Consider the following 26,375-nt stretch of genomic DNA (forward strand, 5'->3'; position numbering starts at 1 on the left):
GTTTTTTTAGTGACTTAATGTTACGGCTGCTGCTGCTGCTGCGGTAAGAGATCACACTGAAAATAAACAAACGAACAAAACAAAGATTCACACGGGAGCGTGAGTGAGATATCTGGGGATGGAAATGACTGGGATGATGGCGAGGGATCGGCTCTGTGCACGGTCCTATCCTGCACGGGGACGTCTCGCCCAGCAGGAATGGACATGTGGGCGCTCTAATCTAATAAAGTTAATGCATCTCATTTGTTCTGCAACTTTCTATGAGCTTTGAGTGTTTGATATTCACAGCAGTGGCTTTGTTGTTTCAGGACGGCGGGGATACATCTGCTGTCCCATGCTGCAGGTGATTACAGTCCTATTTAAATCGTTTTTATTTCTATTGTGTGTAATAGAAATGACAATAAAATAACTTTGCGCGTCAGAATGTGGTTATTGATCCACACAAATGCGACGTTTACATGGACAGTATTTCTTCAAGCTGATGTTAAATAAAATGATGTGATCAGATGTGTGCGTTTAATCACTGTAGGAACGGTGTTGACAAAGTGGTTCTGCTGCCGTGGAGCATTAAATCTGCAGGAAATAGAACCGAAGAAGATTTTTTTCCTCCCAACTGTATTGACATGCAGTGCAACTTTCTATGCAACTTCACTGTGTAGAAAGGCACAGGCAATAAAAAAACAGCGATATAAACATGCAGGTTTGACCAAAAATAAAAAAATAAATGCAAGAAACTAAAAGGTAGATGCTGTCACAAGAATAAAACCTGACGTAGAAAAGTTCTGTGGGTGAAGCCTTAACGAAAACTAGATTAGATTAGATTAGAAAGTGTTTATTGACGCAATTTGATTTGCAACAGCAGTCGACAACCAAATTCATACCATAAAACAGGAAAGTACAATACACAGAAACATAGATATAGATAATAAATGTCACCAGGTGAGTTATCATGACAATATATGTAGCCTACAGTGAAAGGACGTACCTAAAGCTTCTTTAGAAACCCAACCGCTGAGAGAACAAATGATCTGAGTATCTGTTTAATTCTCTTAGGCAAGGTACACCTCTTTTCAGATGGCAAAAGTCGAAACTCAGCATACAGAGGGTGATGTGGGATGACCTTTGCCCTCTGAACGGCTCTTGCTTGATAAAGCTGCTGTAGGCTAGTGCCAGTGATTTTGTTTGACAATACTCCCCAGACAATTTTTATTAGCGATACTGAGGTTCCAGCAAATCACCGCAACAGTTAGGATCGACTCAATAAAGGATAAATAAAACAGTTTTACATTAAAATCCCTCAGCTTCCTTAAAAAGGAACAGTCTCTGGTTGGCTTTTCTGCAGATATAGGCCTCAAAGGTTGGTCATCTGAGATGGCGCCCATATAATTGTTCAATCTCCACAGCTGTACCATTAATGAAAGCTGGTTTTGGGACGTGGATTTTTTTAGTTTCAGCATTTCTTTAGTTTTACTGACGTTTACTTATAAGCATGAATTATTGCCACCATTCAGTGAAACTGTCCCTCACAGGGCCGTGGCATTCTTCCTGGCCCCGCAGGAGGCTGACAACAACCGAATCACCTGCAAACTTTACAATGAACCTTGAATTATCTGAGCTAGACTTTTGCTGGAGTTAAAAAAAGACCATGAGTTGTATTTATTTATTTATTTTGTTTTGCATTGAGGCTCCTTAAAATTGTCTGTGCATAGGTGGAGTGTTCGAATCTGCAGGAAACACCAGAAACATGCAACGTATTGTCAAAGGTTTTTAACCAGCGGCCTGTTCTGACTGACATGAGGCAGGTATAAATATTCTGCACGCTGACTGTACATTACATGTTTCTGTCCGTTTGGGAGGGTTAATCTGAGTTTAAGTTACTTTTTGAGTCCCAGACAGTTTATTTCTTTATGTTATAGATATGGATATAACCCACATAATGCAAATTTGTCTTCAAGAACAACTACATAAGGAGCAAATTACACAGAAATGACCACAAATACACACATTTCTTTTTTTTAATCCCTTGAGGCAGGACTGACTCTCACCCACTGCCATTTTCCCTCTCCCCTCCCTCTCCCCTCCCTCCTTCCCTTCTTTGCCTAACCCTCATCCCTCTGTCAGGCTGTCACGCCGACTCACGGGCAAACAGACGTCAACAAATCAAGAGGAAGGACGGTGATGTAATCTACCGAAGCCTCGAGAGAATAAAAAAACTCCCACTTCGTCAGGACGGCTGACAATCTGCATAAAACACAGTCAATGAAGTTACAGTAACGTGCAGACACTGGACTCATCCTCCAGCCGTGTGTGTTTAAGGAAAGCCGGGTGATTATATTAATCTTACTGAGCCCGAGGGTGACGGCACCATTCAGACACCGTGACAGAACCGACTCTGTTCAGCAGCACCGTGACAACGGTTGACCTCAACGGGACAGCGTCGCCTTTGTCCCGGATGCAGGCTGAAGAGTGTGTGCGCGTAGAGAAATGTACAGATTTATGGCGAGACTGAACGCGTGTGAAGCTGCTGATACAGAGATTACTGTCCGCTTCCAGGACAAAGCTGACGAGACAAACCGCAAAGAGCAACAATCCCGTCCACTGTCTCGACAACTTAAGAGACTGTACCGCTGCTCTGTGGGAAAAAAAATGTCACGCGAGGTTCTCGGCGTGTCCTCGTGATCTTGGATGGATTACTCCTCTTCACTTTTACTATAAGACATATCAAAGATGTTTACATTTCTACACTCAGCACTTACTGTGTCGCAGCTGCAGATCATCTCCTGAAGTTAAATCATTTCACCGGTGCGTGCACATTCGGTTGTTAGAAAACACGACACACCTTTTTCTTTTTTCCTAAGAAGAAGGCGGACGAACTCCAGAAAAACTAGTTTGTCCAACATGACGCCATGTGACCTGTTTCTTGCAGCTACGCCTGGCTGAGTGTCGACACCGTCCACATAATCTCTACGGCTGCAAACAATCATTTTATTTTAGTTTTTCTTTTTTTGAACAGCGCCTACTTACATTTGTGAAATTCCAGTTTCATGAATCAATCAATATAAACCAGTCATCTAAGAAAGCAGGTCAACCATGACTCTACCATGACTTTACTGATTCTGAAGAGTGCACGAGGGCTCGGCCTCCTCACCCAATACAAACTCACTTGCAGCTGGGTAACCTGCGTACTGAGACTACAGTAACACAGCAGACACAACATCAGTTTTAAAGCTCCTAACGTTTCCTACATTTGGACCTAGTGTCCACACATGTTTTAGGAATCCTGACTCAGATATTTTGAAAACTTTGGAGTTGTGTTTTAGTCTGGACTTTAAGACATGTCTGACCTCTTTGTCTATGCTTACAGATGTCCTGCAACTAAATTCTAAATTTTATCAGGTGCCCAAACGACCTCAGCTGGTCCCTTTCAATGCGAAGGAGCAGCGATTCTACACCGAGCTCCCTCCGAATGTCCGAGCTCCTCAACCCATCTTTAAGGCTGAGCCCAGCCACGCTTCGGAGGAATCTCATTTCAGCCGTTTGCAACCGCGATGCCATTCTTTCGGTCACTATCCACAGCTCGATACAGCGCCTGTATTACTGCAGCTGCTGCACCAAACCATCTGTCCATGTCTTTTTGTGTTTTCAAAACGTATTTTGTTGCACATCCACTGCAGGAACTTTCCCATGAGACCAGGAACTTTGACATGGTTTGTTTGCTCTGCAAGGACCAGGGTCTAAAGGAAGTTTTGCACAATAAAATAGGCCCCAGCTTGAGAGTAGAACATTTCAGTACCGGAACTTTTGGGGGTGAAGCCTGCAGAAAGTACAATTTGTCATTGGTCAAGTAGCTTTTTATCTCACAATCAGTCTGTTTACTTTGAGTATAGCCTTTCAGGCATCCACTTTCCCCACTGTGGGATAAATTAAAGGATTATCTTATCTTTTCTTTTTGAGTGTCGGCTCAATGATTCAATTACCAGAGGAGTAAATTACAATAAAAAGCAGCACGGTTTGAATCTCCCCCATGTTGTTGCGTTATGGTTGACGTATGGTCTTCTGCATTTCTGTCACCTACTGGACAGGAGTGGAACCGGTTTGCAGATTGCAGTAGAAACACGGACAACCAGCGGTTTGAAGGAACCTTTTAGTTCCTTGAAAAAAGTTCCAGGAGAGAAATTTTATGTGGGCAAGGCTTCAAATCCACCCTGCAGCAAATCCATACTATTGCCTTGTTCTCACTCAGACAGAAAATGCCTCCCACAACACAATAAACGGTATCTGCTAGTGCTAGACTTTAACTCAGGTGTTTGAGTAGTTCACTCAGTCAATCAGCACCTTTATCCAGCCCTGTAATCTATGAATGTGCCATGAGATAAAGATCTAAACATCTGCTAGGTGCCTGAATACAATCATATCCAGAAATCCGTTCCAGCAGAAAACAAAAACACCACGTCTCCGCCTTCACACTAACCTCGTCCTCTTATCACATCCAGGCCAGAAGAGGTAGGACGGGTGGAGACAGCTCACAGCTCAGTACGGCTATCTTACTCTCCTTTAGCCTAGTGGCTGTGATGCTATCAGCTTTGTGACGAGCACTATCAGGACAATCACAGGCCTCATGCAGTACATTCCTATCACCCAAACACTCACTTTCATTACTCCTCCTGCTGCTTTGTAGATCAACAAGCTGAGAAACCACCGCAGTTTAAACTAATGCACGTGTGCAATTTTTACGAGCCACAATCGCGCTGCACAGCCCACTGTTATCCTGATTATCCTCTCGCTGCTGAGGGCGGCTGGACCTGCTGGGTGTTTTGGTTCTCTTATCCAAACAATAGTAGTAAACCTCGTGCAATTTGTACATTTGAAAACAAAAGAAGAAGGAGGAGGAATGCAAAGGAGCATGCCAAGACAAAGTAATTGTGCAGGAACAAAAGAATATAATCAAGCCTCAGCATAAAACAAGCAATCAAATTGAATTCTCCGACTGTGTTCGTGTGTTTGTGTTGGCCGGAGCTTCTCATTTCTGGACAGGACTTAACTCAGACTGTGATTTCAAAGTCTGATGAAGAAAATGCACATGAGTTTAACAGCTGTGTAAAAATAAAAAGCCTCTTTTGTCTTGATTAATAAAAGCCAGGTGGAGCTAGGGCGGCTAACAGACTGGCTAACGTCATCTAAGACATAAATGTGTTGATTTGCATGGAACATACCAACACAGCATTTACACCCTTTCCCAGTTATAGCCGCTTCTTGTGCAAGGAAAGCTGTACATAACTGAAATAAGCCAAAACTTTAAGTTAACTACGACTTCCAACATGCATTTTGGCAAACTGACCCAAAGTGAGGTTCTAAATATTACACTGTTTGCAAGATGTTAGTTGACGTTACAATATTCTTGCACAGCATCAAAAAACAAAACTACCAGTTTTTGAGTTACACTACAACAACTATAGCCAACGTCCAGCTAGCACACAGCGTATGTCGAGCGCCTGGGGTGAAAGGAAATAAAGCTTCACACCAGCAGGAGGCAGTAGTCTGTGTTTATCATTCAAAAGGGGGAACAGGAAGAGCTACTGGACAAACCAAGGACAACGGACATTGGTAAGTTGCGCGCTTGCCAAAAATGAAACAGTCCACCGCTGCAGCACAGCCGCTAAGAGCGAGCATCTTAGCCAGAAGTTTACTTCCTTAGCTTCCTCAAACAAACGAGAGAGCAATATTGTCAGTATTTGGACTACTTCCCATAGTCGCTAAAATCTTGTGGGGTGCAGTTAGACTGGGGTCTCTCCGTTGGGAACTGATTATGCACCAGCAAAGGTCTGCTGGGCCAATCAAATCGCGGATTCATGTGGTGATGGACAGAAGAGGAACAGCAGCGTAGTCATTACGTATCATCTGAGCAGCGTGGGGTCGATTTTGTCTACAATAAAATGGCTCTGATTGGTTGCGGGACCGTTCAGTTGCATGAACAGGTATCTATTGTCCTGTACTTCACATAGATCCTAATGGCGTGCTACATCTTTCCTTGTTGCAGAGACAACTTTAAACACCTCTGCTTCCACTGGCAACTTGATAATATAGTCAAGTATCTGCTTTGTCAACACAGTAAGAAGTATCTATTTGTTTTTATTTAGAGTGAGGATTTCGCCACAGGCTCCACCACCAGCCTTGATGCACAAGAGAAAGGACGGATATAAAAAGTCACCATCTCAGAGCCAAGTCGGCGTGATCTATGAACCGTGGCTGATGCATGGCTGCTGCAGGGGCAAGAATACATAGCTTAATGTGCCTCGTAGTGCTGCACCGCTCCTCGAGCTGAACTGCTCTGCTCTTATTTGTCCTATTTAGTGCGGCTAAAGTGCATTTGATTCAGCTCGGTTCTCTCCTTGAAACGTGGATCTGTTTCCTGCTCTCCCTCTCGCTTTCTGTATTATCTGATTCCTCTCTACTAGCCTCTGCTCTGTGTTACACTCTCTGGTCAGTCCAGTTGACTTCTGTTCTCATTTCTACGGTAATCCATTTTGCCTTCGGTGTGAGGGTAATGAACCATAACAGAAAACAACACATGACTTCCAGTCAATGATCATCATGAGGGTAACAAAGTCTGCAGTGTGAACATCCAGCCTTTAAATTTTCCCTTTAAATCTGTCTCCTTTAAAAATAAAAGTTCCCGCTGTTATAAACATTGTTTGGTCTGGTCTAGGTGGGTGCTACATGTCTAAGTAACATCCACACCAATGAATGCCAGGTCCAGAAGTTTCCCAGCAGAACACTGAATTGTCACAAGATGGTCAATGTTATTCACTTCACCCGTCAGTGATGTTATGTAATGTTATGCCGGATCTGTATATAAGAGGGTACATAGCCATAAAATAAATTTCCTTTCACATGGGACTAAGCCTTTTTCCCCTATAAAACTGCAATTCTTTTAGGCATTAACACGACCTGGCCTGACTTTTTACTAGCCTGGCCGTCTTGCTCCATACATATACTTTCATAAAATAATCATTCATGTCCAACCCTTCAAACTAATTTATGATTTTCGTCTCAGGAATATTTTATGAGCTGCAGCTGAATCCTAAAAATGAGAAAGTATCAATTCAGAAAGAGAAAATATTAACCATCCAACATATTAGGAGTCTTAATGCCAGCATCATTGACTGAGTCTTATACAGCACCTCTCAGGTCGGGAATGCCCCAAGGCTCTATACTTGGCCCTCTTCTGTTTTCCTTCTACTTGCATCCTCTTGGATCAGTTCTCCGCAAACATGGCATTGCATTTCATTTTTACACTGATGACAGTCAAATTTAAGTGCCACTCAAACAAACAGATTGCTAGAGTGCTTTGCAGAAATCAAGGCATGACTGGCAATACATGACTGAGGTCATGCTGTTTGGGCCTCGTGATGCATCCAAGGTCCATGCTGATCTGGGGCCTTTAAATCAACATTTGACACCGACACCAACAAACCTTGGTGTAAGACTCGACAGCGATCTGAAATTTAATGCACAGATTAAATCAGTGGTTGAGTTCAGTTTTTTCCACCTGAGCCAAAGTGAAACCATTTCTTTCTCTGCATCACTTTGAAATTTGAATCCATGCTTTTATCACAACTCGTTTAGACTATTGCGATGCACTTTTTTTGCGATTAGCCAGACGTCACTTTCTCGACTTTCTCGACTACAGCTGGTTCAGAAGGCTGCTGCTCGACTTTTAACTGGAACCAAAAATACAAGAACACATTACCCCAATTTTGGCGGCAATTCATTGGCTCTCCTGGTTCGTTTTTCCAGATTCATTTTAAAATTCTTTTATTTGTTTTTGAATGTGTTCATGGCCTCGCTCCACGGTATCTGTCCGACCTGCTCCTGTTGTACGCCCTCTCGGGTCGGCTGATCCGTCATTGTTGGTCGTCCCTAAGACAAAGAGGACGTTGAGAGGTGACCACACCTTTTCAGTCGCTGCCCACAAACTGTGGAACGACCTGCTTTTGTACCTCAGGCAGGCCGACTCAATTCTTCTTTTTAAATCCTCTCTTAAAACGCATTTTTTTCTCTTTGGCTTTTGACTCAGTTTGAGATGTTAGTTCTTATTGTTTTTAATGTTTTATGATTTTAACTTTGTTTCTAATTCTTCTACGTGTTTCATCTGTTCTCATGTCTGTGTACAGCACTTTGGCCAACTGTGTTGTTTTTAAAGCGCTGTATAAATAAAGACTGATTGATTGATTGATATTTTATTGCTTATTTAATTTGTCAGCTGGCTTCCTCAGTCATTTCACACGGTTATTAAATTACACTAGCCTGAAGGAATTTCATCATCCCCCTGATGAATGTAGAGCGTACACTTCTAGGCCTGCAGCAGCCCCCATGAAGGAGAGTTTACAGGATCACTGTTATTTCAGTCTACTCACACCTGGCAGGTATCCAGTACATCCACATTCTTGTAATGTCAGCTGCAGAGCAGCCTGACTGTAGTTATCATCGCTGTAACAACTTGCTCAAGGGCACCAACGGCTAAGATCAATAGATTAAAGCTGTGAGAGAAAACTCTGAGAGGTTCTTTGTGCCGACAGTTTCGATAGACAAAAGAAATGGTAACGAATGACCTCCAGTTTAACCTAGAATATAGGTGTGCAAAGAGGGAGGGGCTGCTATAGACATGGCACACTGAGGCTAGGAAGCTAGGAGGAGCTACTATTAGCTGGGAGGCTAGGAAACTATGAAGAGCTACTGTCAGCTGGGAGACTAGGAAGCTAGGAAGAGCTACTATAAGCTGGGAGACTAGGAAGCTAAGAAGAGCTACGATTAGCTTGGAGGCTACGAAGCTAGGAAGAGCTACGATTAGCTTGGAGGCTAGGAAGCTAGAAATAGCTACGATTAGCTGAGAGGCTAGGAAGCTAGAAATAGCTACAGTTAGCTGGGAGGCAAGGATGCTAAGGAGAGCTACCATTAGCTGGGAGGCTAGGAAACTAGGAGGAGATATTATTAGCTGGGAGGCTAAGATGCTAGGAGGAGCTACTATAAGCGAAGAAGCTGAACAGCTAGGAGGAGCTACTATTAGCTAGGAGTCTAGGAAGCTAGTAGGAGCGGATATTAGCTGGGAGGCTAGGAAGCTAAGAGGAGCTGCAGTTAGCTGGGAGGCTAGGAATCTAGGAGGAGCTGCTGTTAGCTAGGAGGCTAGGAAGCGAGGAAGAGCTGATATTAGCTGGGAGGCTAGGAAGCAAGGAAGAGCTGATATTAGGTGGGAGGCTAGGAAGCTAGAAGGAGCTGATATTAGCTGGGAGGCTAGGAAGCAAGGAAGAGTTACTATTAGCTAGGAGGCTAGGGAGCTAGGAGGAGCTGCTATTAGCAACTCAGCCTGCAGCACCCTGAAAAACTAGGCTAACAGTTGCTCACAGAAAGCCCGAAAATGGCAAATGGCCGAACATGGACTTCGGGTGTCACGGCTTTACATTTAAAAAAATATTTAAATTCAAAATGAATCATTGAGCAGCTTCAGCAAGGAGTCACACAGTATCATACAGCGAATCATACAGTGGAGAAATCACATGATGGATGCTCACAGCAGCCTTCTCAGTGTGAGATTCGAGATAAAAACTGGTTTAACTGCTGGATCATTTCTGGGCTCTCCTCGATCCTGGCATTTAACTAAAAACAATAAAAAGAAAACTACAAACAATGTAGTACTATGTTTGTTTAGCTCTGCTCCAGAAACAGCCTCCAAAACACACAAGGAGAGAACACATTAATAATACAAGCATCTATAAAACAGATGCTTATATAAGACTTTCTGAGCGCTGGTGTGGTGGAGGTTTACTCATGCTTTCCCTTAAAGACTAAAGATGAAACATCAAGACAATATGTGTTGCTCACTGACGTCCCAACAATCTGCCACATGCAGTTTAGCTCCCAAACCTATAGCTCACTTTAAATTGAGGGCCGCTGGATCTGGTAACGGTTAAAGTACCAAGTAATACCAATCACTCACTCACTCAACTTAATGCACTGACTGCCAGAAAGAGCCAGATAAGCCGAGACAGAACGGCAGAGATGAGGAGCCGAAAAGTGAAGACAAGATAAAGTATAAAAGAGACGGCAGTAAAGAGATTTCCCCCACGAGGCAGAGCTCCCTCAAAACAAAAAGGCAAAGAGCAGCTGATACGAGCTGACACTGAGCGGATTGATGCACGACACTTAGCCTCCGGGCTGTTATCGTAGCTTATTGCTAATCATCACGCAGGCTTACTGTAATCAGAGGAGGATGGACACACACACACAAACACACACACATATATATATCTGCAGAGACATTCATTTTGACGTTAATTTGTCCAGTGTCAGCCCAACCATTCATTCAGCCAGCCGGGAATATACTGTTGTGACAGCTAATTCAGTGCAGCTTGTTGGCTTTTGTTCTACAAATGTTTCTCGGAGGCAGAGCGGCTCTGGAGGCGGAAGAGAAAAAGTGAAAAGTATACGGGATGATTTATACTTTTTCATGTTACATGCATCAGCTTTATCTTCTACTTCTGTAAAGTGTCTTGAGACGACACGATATAAATAAAATCAAAATGGATTGAACTGAATGAAATACTGCTATATGCTGCAAGTAACAGTATGTTCATGAGCTAATTTGAATTGAATTTGCATGGTAAGCTCGGATAACCTAACCTGAACTTCTTAGCGACAAAGTTGTACTTGGAATCGCTGCAGCGTGCTACACTTGCGTAACTACTTTGTTTTTGAGCAGATTTATGATTTGCACATGAAATATATGCACATCCAAACTGTCTTGTCCAGAGTCGGAAAATATATGTGAACACGCTGGAAAAATCTTCCCAACCTTCTGTTCCTGTTACGCAAATTAGAGAACAAACTGCAGATGGAATTCTTTTATTTATTTTTTTTTCTCCTCGTACATCTCATCTGTTCTCTTTCTTCCTCTGTAAACCTGTCTAAAGTTAACACTCCGTGATAAACAGGAGCATAGGGGTGGGAGAGCACACCTTTAATATTGGCACAAATACAGTAAATTGGTAGCATCTAGAGTTTCTCAAACACGAGATTTTCTCTTTTATCGATACCTCCTCTTTGCTCAAAATGAAGCAGCACTGGAATGGATATGAAATATTAAAAGAATGGAGAAAAATAGAGCGTTGGCTGATAGTTCTTTAGGATATTTCACCTTTTCTCATAACTGAGAGATTGTAAAAGGAGAGGATATGCTGTTTTTCTGTTTTATACACTGCCTGGCCAAAAAAAAAAAAAGGTGACACACACTAACATTTCGCCTTTAGCTTTGATTACAGCACACATTCTCTGTATCATTGTTTCAATAATCTTCTTCAATGTCACCAGATTTATTTCCATCCAGTGTTACATTCATTTTTCACCAAGATCTTGTATTGATGATGGGAGAGTCTGACCACTGCACAAAGCCTTCTCCAGCACATCCCAAAGATTCTCAATGGGGTTAAGGTCTGGACTCTGTGGTGGCCAATCCATGTGTGAAAATGATGTCTCATGCTCCCTGAACCACTCTTTCACAATTTGAGCCTATTGAATCCCAAAAAAAACCATTGATGGAATAACCTGGTCATTCAGTATATTCAGGTAGTCAGCTGACCTCATTCTTTGGACACATAATGTTGCTGAACCTAGACCTGAGCAACTGCAGCAACCCCAGATCATAGCACTGCCCCCACAGGCTTGTACAGTAGACACTAGGCATGATGGGTGCATCACTTCATCTGCCTCTCTTCTTACCCTGATGCCATGATTCCCCACTATCCTTCCAGTTTTTAATAATGCCTTGGACAGTTCTTAACCCAGTTTTAGTAGTTTCTACAATCTCCTTAGATGTTTTCTCTGCTTGATGCATGCCAATGATTTGACCCTTCTCAAACAGACTAACATCTTTTCCACGACCACAGGACGTGTCTTTAGACATGGTTGTTTAAGAAATGAGAAGCTACTCATTGCATCAGTTGGGGTAGTACAAGTACAAGAAAACACATTCCTCAGTAATGACTTCTATACCTTTAATACCAGAGATTTTTCTGTCACTACATCAAACAGCACAGGAATTTGGAATTACTTTGTGTCTGATAGACTTCAAGGTTTGAGTTATAATCTCACCTTTGTGAACAATAAATAAATAACAGCTTAAGTCGTGTGATTTCAATGAGAAAGAAAGAAACAATTCACAGCTTGTTCCAAAATACGCATCATCGCCTCAAGTCATGGCGCACACAATAAACCTGCTGAACTGCGATTAGATCTCAAGTGGTGGCTGGGGACGCACGTGGAGACACGGGTGTGACACCTGTAATGCGGTCAGATGTTAATCCAAGGTCTGAATGTGGCCTTAAACACCTTAAAGAACTCTGCTGTCATTGTTTGGAGGCGGGAAATCTTGAATCCCGACATGTACGTTTTGAAATTCCGGGTATCACCAACAACCTTCAACCGGGGGCCAGATACTGGGACGAGAACCGGAAATGCCTGAATGAATGTGAATCTGTACGGATGAGAGGAAGGGTTAAACATTACCCCTAAACACACACACACACAGACACAACACACACAAAACACACACTGTTGTATTTACCCTGTGTGACAGCAGGGCCTGGGGGGCTTAGGTCTGGCCTCTAGCTGGTGACACTAATCCAAACAGGCTAAACCAAATGAGGAGGAACGGTAAACTCACACATACACACACCTCTCTTTCTCTCTCTCTCTTTGTGTGTGTGTGTGTATTTTCGTTTGTGTTGTGTGTGTGTGTGTGTGTGTGTGGAGCCAGGCCAACGAGAAACACCAGATTCCTCACCAATTATCATCAATGCGACAGGACCACTGACATTTAAGATGAGGATGCTCTCTGTAGTGTCCTTTAGTTCTGCCTGAAAATCCACCTCTCTCCTCCTCTCTCCCTCTCCTTTTCTTTTTCTTTCACAAATCTTTCTGTTTCTTCCACTTGTAGTTTTTAAAGCATTAAATTCAAACGTTTTATTCAAAGGTATCAGGTTTCTACTGTAAACTCTTTGCCCGATTTAGCTCTTAACTAAAGTCATTAGGCCTGAGACCAATTTCTATTTCAGGGCATTATTTCGAGACATGTTTTTCTAGAAATCATTTTGCATTCGTCAAAACCAGATCCTTCAATCTTAAGAGTTGCACAGACACAAGGAGCCACGTGCACAATAAAGAAAGAGGAAAACCAAATCCCAGGAGACGCACAAGGATCTAGCCTAGCCTTATCAGATTATGAGTCTGGCAACACTCCATTTGGATTTCATTATGGGATGTTTTTCAACTGATACAGAGCAAAAAATATAAAAAATATATACCTCTGCACCCAATTGGATAGTCCTGCGACTAATTAGGAGGAACAAAGTCGAAGCAAGGAAGGCAGTCTCGACAAATGCCTTAATCGCCGTTAATTGTTCATCCTCTAAAGATAATTTCGCCATCAGTGTCTTTTGCATTTCTCTGACAGCAGCCACTTCGTTGTAAACGTCCAAATGATTTGATTGGCACAAATCAAATCGGCTCCCAACGGAGAGACTCCGGTCCAGCTTCATGCTACAGAAAATAATTGTAGTTCACTTTAATGTGAGATGAACAAAAAGCACCGCAGTCAGAACACGAGCAAGGAATCATAAGGAAGAACTGACAAAGGAAGGAGGGAGAAACCATTGCTGATATTTATTCCTCTCTTATTGTTGGTATTTAAAAGCTAATGTAAGACTGTCAAGATGGTCCGCTCTTTGCACTTGCTATAGCACTTTATATGAGCATTGCACTTTGGGCATTAGCACTTTATAGGAGAACAACAAATGCACTTATGTCCCACTTAATTTTTATTTATTTATTTTTTTAAATGAAACATTTTAATCGTAATTTAAATATACTCAGGTACAACATGCAGGTAGATTGCTGACCCATGTTGTTTTATCTCATGTATATGCTGTGTGGTATTGAGTGCTGGTACTTGTACTCATTGTTTAGCTCTAGGTTGAGCGTGTATATAAGGTTATCTTGTATGCATTTTGTTTTTATGCGGTGTCTATTTTATGTTTTATGTTTTATGGACTACAGATGGAAATTAGCTTCTGCTAAATCTGGTGCGCCCATCTTTTCTTTTTTCTTTAAAAGGATTAACATAAGGGCATGCTGTCCTTAAACTGAATAAAATAAATAAAAACAGACCTATATATACACAAAGAACCTTAAATCCTTAAATTTGCTAGCTCCTAGTGAAAAAAAGTTAGTGTGGAGCCCTAAAAAAAAATTCCTTCATCCCTCCTCCACCACACGAGCTCAGCAGCAAATGAGCGTCAGTTACGTCTTACACGACACGCGGTGACGAGCGCTTGTGTGTGTGTGTGACGACAAAGAGTAAAATTTACTGTGACAAGAGACGTTGCCTGGCCTTGTCACACATGTCCACACATACAGATGCAGCAGTGCATTTGTCAGGCCAGAACACAATGTCAGTCTCCTGTACGCAGCAAGTTCTGACCGGTTCATCTCCCTGATGAGCTCTTCAACCGGCCGACCTGACTGTCAGCAAAACTGAGATTAAGACTAGGACTTCAGTGCACAAGGAGATTATGTAAAACAAGACATGGCTGACAAGTTAGAAAACATTAGAATGCATTTGTGGCGCAAATAAATTACTTCCTCAACATCCGAATGTATTTTTCCAGATGGGGTTCCACAGTGCAGCCACAAGGCGTCTACAATTTGTCTAAGAACTTTGACTGCTTCAGGTTTTAGTATTTACTTTAAGCCACGGATAGGCTGTGTGTGAGAAGGTTCTCGGTCATTCAGGTCATATCCAAAAAAGTGGAAAACATCGAGACATTTCGCCACTCATCCATCCAAGTCTTCAGTCCTAAAGATCTGGTGGGGAGCTGGGCTTTAAAAAGGATCATCAATAGGAACCCCAGCTCCCCATCAGTCCTTTAAAACTGAAGAAGCTACTTGGTAAAACCTTCTTTAGGAATCTCCAAAAAAACAAGGATGACTGGACTCCAAGTCCAGTCATCCTTGTTTTCAGAGTTTTTGGATGTTAGTCTGTGAAGAAACAGCTAATAAATTCAAGGTAGGTTGTATGTAGGTTGTCCAGATTGAGATTTATTCAGATCGAGATTTATTTTTTACGCTTATTTAAGTTCAGTGGTTTTTTGTACAATAGAGCAAAAGTTCCCAGAGTCAAAGTCCTTGTATGTGCACACATACACTATATTACCAAAAGTATTCGCTCACCTGCCTTTACTCATTCTATGAACTGAAGTGCCATCCCATTCCTAACTCATAGAATTCAATATGATGTCGGTCCACCTTTTGCAGCTATTACAGCTTCAACTCTTCTGGGAAGACTGTCCACAAGGTTGAGGAGAGTGTTTATAGGAATTTTTGACCATTCTTCCAAAAGCGCATTGGTGAGGTCACACACTGATGTTGGTCGAGAAGGCCTGGCTCTCAGTCTCCGCTCTAATTCATCCCAAAGGTGTTCTATCGGGTTCAGGTCAGGACTCTGTGCAGGCCAGTCAAGTTCATCCACACCAGACTCTGTCATCCACGTCTTTATGGACCTTGCTTTGTGCACTGGTGCACAGTCATGTTGGAAGAGGAAGGGGCCCGCTCCAAACTGTTCCCAAAAGGTTGGGAGCATGGAATTGTCCAAAATGTTTTGGTATCCTGAAGCATTCAATGTTCCTTTCACTGGAACTAAGGGGCCAAGCCCAGCTCCTGAAAAACAACCCCATACCATAATTCCTCCTCCACCAAATTTCACAGTTGGCACAATGCAATCTGAAATGTACCGTTCTCCTGGCAACCTCCAAACCCAGACTCGTCCATCAGATTGCCAGATGGTAAAGCGTGATTCATCACTCCAGAGAACGCGTCTCCACTGCTCTAGAGGCCAGTGGCGGCGTGCTTTACACCATTGCATCCGACGCCTTGCATTGCACTTGGTGATGTGTGGCTTGGCTGCAGCTGCTCGGCCATGGAAACCCATTCCATGAAGCTCTCTGCGTACTGTACTTGGGCTAATCTGAAGGTCACATGAAGTTTGTAGCTCTGTAGCAATTGACTGTGCAGAAAGTCGGCGACCTCTTTGCACTATGCGCTTCAGCATCCGCTGACCCCTCTCCGTCACTTTACGTGGCCTACCACTTCGTGGCTGAGTTGCTGTTTTTCCCAAACTCTTCCATTTTGTTATAATAGAGCTGACAGTTGACTGTGGAATATTTAGGAGCGAGGAAATTTCACGACTGGATTTGTTGCACAAGTGGCATCCTATGACAGTTCCACGCTGGAATTCACTGAGCTCCTGAGAGCGGCCCATTCTTTCACAAAAGTCTTGTTTCACAGTCTGCATGCCTGAGTGCTTGAATTTATACACCTGGGGCCAGGCCAAGTGATTAGAACACCTGATTCTGATCATTTGAATGGGTGAGCGAATACTTTTGGTAATATAGTGTACTTGGCCAATAAAGCTGATTCTGATTCTGACATGATTTCTAGTTCATGTCTAGCTATTTATGTTCCGTATTCTAAGACAAATCTGCATTTTCTACTGCAGCTGCTGCAAGAAACTGGAACTACAGGTATTTTTATGTCTTTTTAAACCAAGTTGGGGTCGAAGCCTTAAGAGGGTCAGACGAGTCACATCAGGTTTGTCCAGGCTACCACCGCTGAGTATGCAAATAGCAACGGAACAACGGCCAAACAGTTATCTTTAAATAACCAAGTAACTGACCTGCGCTTCAGAATCATTTGCATCACTGCAGGAAGGGAAACTGCTGATCCACAGTTGCATGTGTACCCATGGACTAAATCACAAATTTACAGTAAACTAGCTGGCATTGCCGTTCAACAAGTTTGTTAGCCTCCTAAAAGTCACTTAGCAACAATTTTTGCACGGGTGTGTTCAGTGGCTTCTCATTCATGCCTCTTAATTAGTCGCGTAATTCTCCTCTGGCTAACAAGCTAACAACAGCAGCTTTGGACAATTAAATCTTTACTCACTCACTGTGAGATACAACACCACACCCACTGCTTTCAACCTAATGTAAAACAGTTTGTTACTTGGAGGCTTTTAAAACCACTTACAAACCGAACTGTCTGTTTTCGTTTAATGGACCGAATCAGTTAAATGTTGACGTCACCTCTGTAGCTAGTTTGACGTCTTGCCGCGTTCACACCGACTCGCTTTGCGTATAGTAGTTCAGCCCGACTAAATTCTGACCTCCAGGGTCCACTAGTTTGGTTTCTGAGGTCCCAACACACTAAACCGACACCAAAGAACCACTGGCAATGAAGGCCGACTGTGACGTCATGTCTCGCTGCCTGTGTCTGGACCAAAAGGTTGCACTTGAACACCCCACGAAGATTACAGCTAACGGACAGCAGGTACAAATATTCTGCACCCGAGTGAGAGGAAAATGCATCATTCAAAAGAGGCAACAGGAAGAGCTACTAGTTCCTGGAAGGTCTGGAATCTAGAAGGAGCTACTACTAGCTGGGAGGCCTGGAAGCTGGGAAGAGCGACCATTAGATTGAAGCTAGAAGGAGCTACTATTAGCTGGGAGGATAGGAAGCCAAGAAGTGCTAATATTAGCTGGGAGACTAGGACGCTATGAGGACCTACCTTTAGCTGAGACTCTAGGAAGCTAGGAAGAGCTACTATTAGAGATGTGTGACCTTAGAACTTTGTTGTTTTGTCTTCGTTTTTTGTTTTCTCTTCTCATGCTCGAAGCTGATCAACTAATCACAGTGATGTCTTGGACTTTCAGGCTCGAACGCTGCTGACAGAGGTCAGACTAGTTGTACAGGGTTGCAGGACCTGCTGAGGTTTACAGCTGCATTCTCAGTTTGCAATTTTAACTGCTGGATCATTTCTGGGCTCTCCTCATTTCTGGCATTACACTACACTGTTTGTAGAAACATTTTTATTGCTTTTAGATTGTTAGTTCAGAAACAGCTTCCAAAACGCACAATGAGAGAACACATTAACAATACAAGCAGCTATAAAACAGATCATTATATAAGAGCGCTGATGTGGAGAAGTCTACTCATGCTTGCCCTTAAAGACTGAAGATAAAACATCAGGAGGTTTTCTGAACTTTGAATCAAAGTCAAATGTGTGGTCCTCTGTTTTGCAAAGTTTATTTTCACAGTTTGGTTGTCTTCATTAGCCTCATCATAGTAACAACATACAATTCTTAAATGTCCTGTTTCTTTAACTGCTGGATCCAGAGCAACACATGGAACAGGAAGTAGATCTGAACAGAGTTGTGTCTTTCCGAAGCCAATGCAGACTCTATTTCCTGGCTCGTCCTGAAGCCCTGACATGGCCTCGGGGCGTAGACACCAGCCCGGAGCTGCTCAAAGACCAGTGTCAGCAAGCCAGTAGTGTAAAAACAACACGTCAACGCCACTTAATACGTACACATTAAAAGACGGCCACGATCTTGTGTGGCGGCTGGGACGAACCAATCAGAGCTTAGACTGGGAGCAGGGAAAAAAAGCCATTGGAAGTCGCTGTGAGTAATGAACTGGGCAGTTAAGATAGTGGACTCATTCTGCCACGTGTTGAAGCTGATGAGAGGATGCAGCAAAGCATGATGGGAGGAACTGGCTCACAAGCCTCTGTCTGAGGTTGTTGACAGATGTGTGTGTACACACTTATATCCATGCAAACTCTCTATCTGGCGGTTATAACGGTAGTAAACACAGTATATTTAGCTTTGGTTTTATAGCACGTAAATAAGTAGCGGTTTGTTTAGCATTGGAGTCAACAGCCCATTGCAATTAGCCTAAAACATCAGCATACTAGTGGTGGTGCTAGAAGTGAAGTCTAGGGATCACTAAAGAGCTTCCACTTGGCATGCATTTAAAAATCCAACAGAGCGTTCATTTCAATCTGCAATCCTGATGATACGATCTGGTTTTTTATCCCAGAGCTAGTCCGTTTGCCACAGTAAACACTGTACTACAGTTTTCACAATCTGAGTAGCACTAGCCTAGCGTAGCCAGACTCTCGTTTCAACTGAGACACTCCACTGGATAGTACTACAACTAATCATCATTCAACTCCACATTGCTCAGATTACGTGAATGACTACTGTTACTCTGCTATCCGTCACCACACAAAGTCTTGCACCAAATGATTTGATCGACCCGGCAGATCATTATTAGATCCCAACAGAGAGACTCCAGATTAACTTTCTGCCACTGAAATTACGAGGGAAGTTGGTCGGGCTTCAAGATTAGAGTAGCACAATTCATGACAACCCAAGCAAATGCTACTTCGAGCTCAAACAGAGATAACTTTGTGCCAATGCAGAGTTTCCTAAAAGAGCACTTTTGTCATCATCGGTCTGATCTCTTCAAAATCTGATAAAGTGTCTTCTGTTCCAGTTATGTTAAAATGCAAGGTAAGGTGGTGACATTCAAGAAAATTCTCCAAGAAAAACTCCTGTCGCTGCAAACCACTTGAGACCATCTCGCTCTTTCAGCTGTTGGTAGCTCAAGGATTCTGGCCACCCAGCGTCATGAGTGCAGTCAACTGGCCTCCTTAATAGCCTCAAGATTTTCCACTAATTGAACAAATTAGGAAAAAAAAAAAAAACTAAACACAAGGGTGGTAGGAAATGGTTGATCGTCACAGTGACCGTCAGGCATGCGGAGCCGTGACACTTCAGAGGCCGTCGGCTTGGCTACAGCTGACTTGGGTTACCGAGTCACAACCTGCTAACAAGCCACCGGGACAAGAGCAGAGACGGCTCACGTTTCAGGATAACGTTACAGTCACATAAGCACGGGCTGCCAGGTGAATGTCCTCACAAAGCAGGTGCACAGACTGACGCAGAACATCACGTCATTTCAGTTTGGCCAAAACCCTCCACATATACAGCAGATATACCCACCCAGACAGGAAACTAATACTCCTCCTGTTTGGAGGGAACTAACAAATTGCTTGTTTGATTTCCATTTCCATTTTGACTCGAGGGAGGGGGAATGTGAATTAACTGTCTGACTACATCCGTGAGCTTCATTTAAACCAGAAAAGCAACCCAGTCTTACATCCTAATTCATAAATTTTGCCTCATCAGTGAAGCAGTAATCTCCATGCTTTAGAAAACCAAACAGAACCATTAGAAAACCTTTTAGAAAATGGTTGCTAATTTGGTCTTTATGCGCGTGCTTTCATTAGTTTAGCGCTACTGAATTCTCGGGAATATCTCTCTGGCTTCAATAAAAAAACGGTGGTGGACAATTTCCTGTAATAAAGCACACAAAGCTATCTTGCAGTCGAGCTCAGATACCAGCCTGAGCTGCATACACAATATCTATCTAACATTCTTGCGACTGAGGGCAGAGTGGAGACAAATAATACACTGAAATCAAATCCAGTTCAAATATTGACCTTGGTCCAGTCTCTTGGAGGGATTACTGGTCTTGTAAGAACCTTTACATGAAGCGGATTGTCAGCAAATTGATGATGATCCACTCACTAGGAAACTTTAAGGGCAACTAACACCCACCACTGTCTTCATTTACCTCAATAAAACAGGATCTCTTCTATCTCTTCTTTTCCGCTGCTTTTATTATGTTAGGGTGCAGTTAAGGAACAAGTTTGCAAACAGGTGGTATGGGCGGTAACTAACAAAAATGAACGGCCAGGCATTGGGCTGTCAATGAGCACCTATGACCCTAGTTTTTCCGTTGTGTTCCACACCATTGTCACTAGTTGAACATTCAAATCTGCAAATACTTTCATGATCATCTAGAGATCATCATCCTAGCCTCCCAGCTAATACTGGCTCCTCCTAGCTTCCTAGCCTCCCAGCTACTAGTAGCTCTTCCTAGCTTCCTTGTCTCTCATCTAACAGTTGCTCTTCCTAGCTCCCTTGTCTCTTATCTAACAGTTGCTCTTCCTAGCTCCCTTGTCTCTCAGCTAACAGTAGCTCTTCCTAGCTCCCTTGTCTCCCAGCTAATAGTAGCTTTTCCTACGTTCTTAGCCTCCCAGCTAACAGGAGCTCCTCCTAGCTTCCTAGCCTCCCAGCTAATACTAGCTCCTCCTAGCTTCCTAGCCTCCCAGCTACTAGTAGCTCCTACTAGCTTCCTAGCCTCCGAGCTACTAGTAGCTCCTCCTAGCTTCCTAGCCTCCCAGCTAATAGTAGCTCCTCCTAGCTTCCTAGCCCCCCAGCTAATACTAGCTCCTCCTAGCTTCCTAGTCTCTCAGCAAATGCGGCTTACAGTCAGCCTACGTTGTCGCTAGTTCTTTGATGGTTTGGTGTGTCCCTACCTTAGAAACCAAACCTGCAAACACCGGAGAACGTTTGGAGGTTAGGATTCAGTCGGGCTAAACTACGCTATGCAAAGCGACAGAGACAGGGTCTGCGTGAATGCAACAGGAAAAAACATCAAGCTACCTACAGAAAGTGAAAGAAACCCCAGCGGCAGGACCCCAAGGCAACACAACCAAATTCCAACACACAAGTAAATAAATTCATTTTTCCGATTCAAATCGATCTTGATTTGAAAGCTGTAATATGGATTCATAAAATCCTCATGTTGAACTTTTAATTATATGACATTTCCTGTGTCTGACAAGATTAATCATTTCATTTATCCAGTTGTTTAGAGCACTGTAAACATGACTGAGAAAGTTTCTGTTTCAAATCATTCATGCAACTGGTAGATGAAGCAACAACTAGTGTGAAGCTGTTAAATAACCGGCTCATTTTCCCAGATATTCTCACATCAAAAACGCATAAATCATCATTTTTAGTGACGCGCTGTAACTCCTGCAACATGTCAACATGTCCACCGACCTCATACCTGTCACTAATAATCCAGCATCACATCTCCAAACTGTGCATCCATGTTTTCCAGTCTCCCGAGTCCTGCGCTTCCATCCATCCCTTAAATCAACGTCGTTCTTTCACCTCCTCTCTCCTCTCCTCTGCCCATCAGCTGGCTGGTTTGAGATCGCTTCCGACAAGTCAAACCCAGAGACGCCGATGCTCACATGCTCAGATTTCAGGGCAGAATCGTTGGTGTGTGTGTGTGTTCATATCTGGGTGGGTATTTTCACGCACGTGTTATTTGTGCTGTCTTTCCAGCCAACGCAGAGACGAATGAACTTTTCTGAGAGCAGAGCCGATGGACGCACAATCAAATGGCTTTTATCCTCCACTTGTTTCTTAATAACAAGGCTAATTTCCCATCTTTCTTTTCCAGTTCAGTTAAATTACACAGGGGACTGTGAATCAATGAGGCCGAGTGCAGATGTAAGTTAACAAACATCACATTTCTTTTATTTGTCTTTCCATAAGACATTGTCTGACATCCATCCATCTTTTCTTTGCCTTCATTTAACTTCACCAAAGCTCTGAGCTCATGCAGGTCTCTCTGAACAATAGGAATACTACAAACACACTGATAGAAACGTCAAATTGGACGCGTTCATACGACTTCAGTTCAAAAGGAGACATGGACAAACTCAAGGCAGGTCAAGTCAAATTTAAAGAAACTTCCTCTCAAACAGCAGCAGTTGATGGACTGGCTATAGTTTATGACCAAGCAGCCAGTTAAAAATCTCAGGTATTGGTGTTAACAACAGTAACTAAGCAACAAAACTAGGCAGTCAGTGATCAACAGAGTTTTGAGTCTCAGGGGAAACAAAAACTTAGGGCTGTAACAACTCAAACTCTTCAACACATTCATCTATCTTTATAATATGTAATACTCTGTGTGGATATATAATATTTATATGTTCTGATCAGGCTTAACATTATGACCACCTTCCTAACATTGTGCAGGTCTCCCTTGTGGTGACTCACCAGAGAATGGACATGGGCCTTCTGAGGGTGTCCTGTGGTGTCTGGTAACAGGATGTTGTTAGTGGGGGGGCCTTTGAGGGGAGGGGCCTCTGTGGATCATCCCACAGATACTTGATCAGTTTGGGATCTAGTGAATTTGGAGGCCAGGTCAACACCTTGTGCTGTTCTTCATGGTTTTTTTTTTTAGTTGTTCTTAAAGTGTTTTTGTGTGTGTGTCTGTGTCAGGCTGCATCCTGCTGGGGATGGCTGCTGCCATCAAGGAGTGTCATTGCTATGGGGTGGGGGTGCCAGTGATCGGATTCAGGGGCATCCCTAGTTACAAGCTGGACTGCATATGAAGATAGGCATCACCCAAAGGAGTGGGGTCTCTGCCCGTCGCCATCTTGGCCTGACTCCACCAGACTCCCAGCTAATTCAAATAGCGGCAAGGAGGTTAGCTAGCTGGCAACCTGTGAGGACACCTTTAAAATCTTGATATAATTGATATAACACCGTTTCTACTATTGCTATAAGTTACTATATGTTAAACGCCCCCCCCGCAAACAAAGCCAAATTCTTCCCATGACTCATTTTAAATCTCTACTTGATGTTTTCTGTCTTCTCACGCTGCACAGCGACTTACGCTGCAGGAGGGGATTAAAGCTGCTTGCAAACTTCCACCGCGACACACTCTGCTGTGATGCACATTAACATTTGCATATTTATTTATTTTTAACGCATTATCAAGCATTTCCACCAACACTGCAGTTTCTTTCATCGCACATTTAAACCTTTGACTCATCCCTTCGCGTGCTTGCACGGACTGCAAAATAAGCAAAGAAATGCTTAAAAAGCTCATCATTTATTTTTACTTTTCTCTCTGTTCTGCTTTCTACTCATGGAAACGAGTCAAGAAGCACTAACTTATAGGTTTTTGCTTATGAATGTGTTTATATTGTGACATGTGCAGCATCTGTCCTCTAATAAACTCCCTCCTCTCCCTCCAGGATTCTTCCTTGTAGATGAGCAGCCTAACTTCCTGATCTCACAACTTCTTTTCCTCTCACATCTCGCCTATATCTCCCCCCATCTTCTTCTTCTTATCATCTCCCTTTCTTCTTCTTCTTCTTCTTCTTCTTCTTCTGCATCTCCAGGACCGCTGGATTACCTCCAGCAAGCAGCGGTTTAAGGCGACAGAGCAGTCATCTGAACCTACACGGCTGCAGAGAACAACAACAAAAAAGAAAAGAGGAACCGTTCTGGGAATTACACGAGCGGCTTTGATCACGGGGATGAGTGCCATCGTCGTCTGCTCCAAAACTGATGAGCAAGCTCTGAAAACCCTACTACTCCACAAGTAGAGCTAATGGTCCTGTCAAAACGCGGCGCTTCTATGAGTGTCATTTCCTTATCAAATTTTAAGGCTTTCATCAACTGCCACTTCACAATAGCTCCTGTTTTTATTCCCTCTGTTCCCCCGAGTGCTGATGCCACCCCCCAAGTGCCAGCCGGAGCCGCTGTCACGAGTGGCGACGATGCCTTTCAACTCTCTCCCTTTTTAGAGGAGATTTGCAATAGAAAAGAGGCGCCGGGGTCTGATGCATTCACTGGCAGGAGGCTCCTAGGGCCCTCACTCTGTCTCTCTCTCTCTCTGCAGAAGGTCTGTGATGTCCGTGCATGTGCGTGTTCACGTCTACCATAGATGCAGCAGATGCTTCAGCGGAGGGGAGCCACACATCGGCCTCGATATTCTGCTATTAGTATGTCAGCATCACCACCCCCCACCCCCTCACCCCCATCCCATTTTCCCCTCCCCTCCCCTCCCTGCTTTACTCCTGCTGTCAGAAATTGATGATCTGCAATTACACAGCATGTGTCAGTGCAACTAAACATCATTTAATAGCTGCCAGCTGACAGTGCATGACTGAGCGAGCGTGGAGAGAAAACACCAGTGTCACAGTAAAGAAGAAAAAAAGTGCCATGTTGTCTCTCCTGGAAAACAGAACTTGGATAAATTTGTTGTCATGAAAAAAACACGAGTAAATATTCCACGATGAGGCTCCTCTGATGAAACACTACAGATAAGGGTGACTGTAGAGATGAATAAACTCACAACAGAGGAATAATCTGCCTCTAAGACAGTCTCTAAAAAGTATCTAGTCCCTATAATAAACAGTGAAGGTATATTTTTTAAAATTCAAACTCACTTTTAGGAAAGAAAAGAAGAAGAAAACATTATTTTTTTGGTATTTTAAGCATTTTCTGAAGCCAAACAAGTTCCTTAAACGCACCAGTTCCCTTTAAATGTACATTAACACACATATATTCCTATTTAAATGACATTTTTACCAACTAGTGGAGCCAAACAGAGGCGGAAACTACTTCACCAATCACCTCCTCGCTGTCATTTTTTACTCACGATGTGCGGTGCGACTCCTCTGAAGCTTCAGCGAAACAAAAATCCTTCAGCTGCGTTTGTGGGAGACTCCCGGAGGTGAAACGAGCGCGCACATGACCCTCTGTCCCTCATACATACACTCATATATGTTTATATATGTCTGTATCTCTGTGTCTATAAAGCAGTGATCGTGGGGCCAGGTGTGGTGACCTGTGCAGCCGCCTCTCTCTGCTCCACTGTCTGCGGTGTGACTGAAGCCGGAGCTGCCTCAACTGTCTCACCTGCCATGTGATAGCCACGACGCATTCACGGGCTCCTCGGAACGCGTGCGATCGTGTGTCGCTTCCTTTCTGGAGCGACTATGTCCTACATGGTACTCAGTGATGATAATAACTACTATTACCACTACTATTACCACTACTACTAATACTACTACTACTACTAATAATAATAATAATGACAGGTTTTCTATAAATTCTGTAAATAGTTAAATAAGTGATGTGGATTTATATTTTGTTCGTGGATCTTGACCCACATAGCAGACCACAGAAAACCTTTAAAACATTTGCAGTCTTTATTAAATCTAATTTAAAATATATCCGACAGTACCCAAAGGCAGCAAACTAGCAGTAGGACGTATTATCTATATTTAAATTAAAAAAGTTTGACACAGATAAACCTTATAAATGTTTGTTAACTCTTTATTAAAATATGTCCGATAGTACCTGAAGGCAGCAAACAACTAGTAGGAAGTAATCCAGATAATTCACAAGACCTCAAAAGAAAATGAAAGATGGCCACAGATAAAACATTACTACTTCTACTTGTGATTTATTTTATTTTATAGATGTATTAAGTGCTGTGCACCCACATAGCAATTAGGAAACACAGACAAACCTTTAAAAACATTTGCAAAGTCTTTATTGAAATATTTTCGACAGTACTTGAAGGCAGCATACTAGCAGTATGAATTAATATCTGAATAATTCCCTCAATTGTTTGAATTTAAAAGCTGTTTATTTCCTTTACATACCCTCACAAGACCACAAAAGAAAAAGAAAGATAGTTCATTTAGGGATACCAGAAAAAAATATCATTGAACGTATTATTATTCTTGATTGTTT

At 42.9% G+C, this 26,375-nt stretch overlaps 1 protein-coding gene across 1 annotated transcript in view; it reads right to left on the reverse strand.

Annotated features, from left to right (window-relative positions):
* The window catches only part of ppfibp2b (PPFIA binding protein 2b), a 91,117-nt gene extending 65,520 nt beyond the window's left edge, over positions 1-25,597 (reverse strand). Inside the window, 1 exon segment of the mRNA XM_084554940.1 lies at positions 25,273-25,597. The gene's annotated coding sequence lies outside the window, so the exon portion shown is untranslated.
* Between the last annotated feature and the right edge of the window lie 778 nt (positions 25,598-26,375).

This window comes from Chelon labrosus (genome assembly GCF_963514085.1).
Source record: "Chelon labrosus genome assembly, chromosome: 11".
NCBI classification, from domain to species: Eukaryota; Metazoa; Chordata; class Actinopteri; order Mugiliformes; family Mugilidae; genus Chelon; species Chelon labrosus.